This window comes from Jaculus jaculus, chromosome 2 (assembly GCF_020740685.1).
Source record: "Jaculus jaculus isolate mJacJac1 chromosome 2, mJacJac1.mat.Y.cur, whole genome shotgun sequence".
In the NCBI taxonomy this organism is placed as follows: Eukaryota; Metazoa; Chordata; class Mammalia; order Rodentia; family Dipodidae; genus Jaculus; species Jaculus jaculus.
The window spans coordinates 128,304,660-128,308,477 of NC_059103.1; the positions used below are offsets into that span (position 1 = coordinate 128,304,660).

At 38.2% G+C, this 3,818-nt stretch overlaps 1 pseudogene; it reads right to left on the reverse strand.

The window, feature by feature from the left end:
- Nucleotides 1–2,966: 2,966 nt before the first annotated feature.
- LOC123458691 lies at nt 2,967–3,296 on the reverse strand (annotated as a pseudogene).
- Between the last annotated feature and the right edge of the window lie 522 nt (nt 3,297–3,818).

Sequence of the window (3,818 nt, forward strand, 5' to 3'; positions counted from 1 at the left end):
ACTGACAAACAGTAAATTCAGACTATAACAGACACATGAAAGCCTGGTGCTTTTAATTCCATGCTGTAGGTAGACTTGACAGAGCTGACGCAACCCCAGTACCCACAAACACATAAAGCAATGAGAGTAGACATGAGTGCAGGATGAGGCTTAGCTAGCAACAGCCAAAGCAGCTTTCTGTCAGGGCATTACGGCTGCAGAATGAAGACTATGTGTCCCTCAGATAATGGGAAGTGGCCAGGCACCCACTTCACAGCAAGGGCAGAACAACACCAAAATAATGAAGGAGGAATGCCATGGAATTTTCATTTGCCATGTGGTTCTGCAGCAATGGGATGTATAGAATGAATTCATGGGCTACTGCAGAAAAGTTACCAGCGTTCCAGTGGAAGCTACTTTATGTGTATCAGTCTAAGCCAGAGAGAATAAAGGTTTAAGGGAAGCCCTCTCCTATTTAAACCAATTGAAAACGTAGAAGGAAAAATTTGATATTATATGCATAGCTCTGTTACTTTCTCTCACACAACTTTTGTTTTTGAGAGTCCACTCTTCTAATACTTGTAGTTCTAGTTTATTTTAACCACATTTAGTGCCTAACTCACTTAACACTCAAAGTTCATCTATCCATCCTCCTGGTGGTGGTCATTTGTTTTGTTAACACATCTTTGTTTTTCTATTTTGGTGTTATTATGTAATTCTCCTTAAGCTCATGTGCAAGTTAGGGTTGTCAAGTATAGTAGATAACATAAGATGTTCAATTCAATTTGAACTTCAGATAAATAGTAAATAATTTTCTAGTCCAGCTCCCAAACATTACCATCCTGCAAGAGTTTTATTCAGAAAGCAGGAAGAAATCCTGTGGGTGCACTGGGTGTGGTGGCACAAACTTGTGATCCTAGCACTGGGGAGGCCAAGGCTCACGAGTTAATGGCAGTCAAAACGAAAGCTGTTTGGAACAACACTACATATTTGCACAGAGTGATTTTAAAAGGGAAAGTTTCCAAAGATAAAATTTGATTTTCCTCATTGACATTCTGTTATCCTTTTCCTATTGGAATCTATTCTTTCTCATATACTCTTATTATAATGCATACTATAAAAAGGGCATGATTATACTACTAAATAAATTAATTTCACACACACGAAAACTAATGTGTCAAGCAAGTTCTAGAATTTGAAAAGCACTACTGTAGGGTAGACAGGAGTGGAATAGTAATTCGTAGGTATTGCATCTTCAGCTTTTCCAGAGCAGCCAAGTTATTCTTCAGGTGGTGGTGTGTAAATGTTCCCAGTGCTGCACAGCATCAGTGAACTTTGTATGGTGAAAGTGCATAATTGTTAGATCTCAGGAATATCAGATACAGCCTCATTTCAGAACAAGTGTGTAATTCACTGATGATTAGTGAAGTTTAGCATTGTTTTCATACATGTACATCATTTGAACTTCCTCATCAGTAAATTACTCATATTCCTCCCATTTTATACTGGATTGCTTGACTTTTTTTCTGATTTGATTTTAGCAATCCACGATAGATTTTACATACTAATACAATGTGTACTATGTGAATTGCATGTCACTTGATATTGGAATTATCTTTTCATTTTGCTCATGTGGATATTTTTGATATACAAAGACTTTGTTTTATTATGGCTGAATTCTTTTTTAAGATAATATTTTCTTCACACATCTTGTTTACATAAATCTATCCTATCTGAAGGTCATAAAGGTGAATCTTTTCTGTACTATCCTCTAGATATCCTAACATTTTGCACAGTGATTTTTGTCAGTTAATTACTAGGGAACTCTACCTCAGATGCTGAGAAGAGTAATTTTATATACTTGATTAAAGAGTGAAAAGAGAATGCTTGAGGAAAAACAAAATGGCCAGGAGACCTAGAGTATTCACAGATTTAGGCCAGGTGAAGCTCTGCAACACAGGTATGCTTAGCCAGAGCCCACATGGTCCTCAAGAGACCCTCAGGCCCTCAAAGGAAAGGCTGGACAAGAAGAAAAATGCCCAGCTAGACACTTAAAAGGATAGATGTTATACTTTATAGAATATTAAGGCAGGGTATAAAAGAGAGGTTTTCAGGGAGTTTAGTCTACGGCATCACAAGAAATTTAACAGGTAATGTTTGAATTACATTAATAGACCTTTTGTATGTGGGTGTTTATGTGTATCTATATGGGCTCTCACATACTATGGCATATGTGTGGAGGTCACAGGATAACCTCAAGGACTTTGTGCTCAACTTTATGTGAGACAGTGTCTGTTGCCGCAAAGGAGTTTGGTCTGTGAGTTTTAGATTCTCCTGGCTCTGCCTCCCATTGTCATAGGCATGCTTGGGTCACAGTGGCATGCACCACTTTGTATCTGGCATTATGTGGCTGCTTGGAGAAATCAAATCTTGGCTGGGAAGTTTTGCAAGCAAGTGCCTTTAACCCCAAGCCATCTCCCATGCCCCATTATGGATGTTTCAACCTCAATCCATTCCTGTCTTCACTGGATATCACTGAATATTTAATGCTAAAGATTAAATCCAGTGCCTCATGCATGCTAAGCAAGTGCTCCAACACTGAGTTAAAGCCCCTGCCTAAAATATTAGATTGTAAAATTTTATTTTTTGATATTATAAAATCAAAATACTGCTTTATTGAATGAGTAATTTTATACAATATGAATATCAATATAATTACAATTGCAAAAATATATGTCAAAAATGGACTGATTTTTCAGATTTTTCAAATCAGAGCCAAGTATACATTTACACAGAATTGTCTTTGCATTAAGTTCAAAAGGGACAGCAGAAAAATGAATATTTCTTCAGCTCCATTAATTTGCTGCTCAGCAGTTTCTTATAAGAACAGCTGCAGGCTTTTTGCCCAAGGTCTGAGAGAGTATAAGAGTCAAAGGTGTCAAGAACGCACCTATAAGTAACTTTAGGCCTGGACTGGATGCTTGCTCTCAAAATGCTGCTTGAAGCTCTTGGGGTCTGACTAGTATGTCCAGTTCTAGCGGCTGCACAGTCTTGGAATGCTTGCTCTCAAAGTGCTGCTTGAAGATCTTAGAGTCTGGAATCTGTGTCCAACTCTGGAGGCTGTGCAAACTGGGATCTTGCTCTCAAAGTGCTGCTTGAAGGACTTAGGGTTTGAAGTCTGTTTCACACAGAGTCTGCAGCTCTCTATGAAGGAATCTTTGACCCCAGTATTTTGGTCATGTTTTGTTTTGTCTTTTCACCAGCTTACTTGTTGGCATTTGCTGCCAAGACTAAATTTTCTGCTGTCCACAAACCATATCTGGGCCAGAACAGTCTTGTCTCTGAGAGACCGTGACCAGGAAGACCACACAGTACAAGAAGGGGGAAGATGAAGAGGGAAGGAAGGGCTCAGCCACCAAGGAGGGGAAAGAGGAGAGCCCAGAGCACAGCAGCCTTGCAGACCCACTGTCTGTTTGCTAATATTTTATTCAGTTAGAACTTCCATTCTTTATGGTTATAGATAATACTGGCCTGTAATTTTCTTGGTAATTTTTTTTTATCAAATACATGAGCTAGGAAGGGTTCTAAAGACATTGTTTGGATGATTTTCATATAAAAGTATCTCTTAAGTATTTAAAAAACTGTAAAAACTGTCATAGTTTCTTCTTTTTAAATTTTTATTGGGAACTTTAATGCATGAACTACTATAATTTGGTCAGGTTCCAATCATGTTATCTTTGTCCCCTCTTCCCTACCCCCATCTTGCTAAAGACTCTCCTGTTTCAAGGAAATACTTCCTTTGTTATATTGTCTCATTATTTTTTGTCCTCGATCTCTAT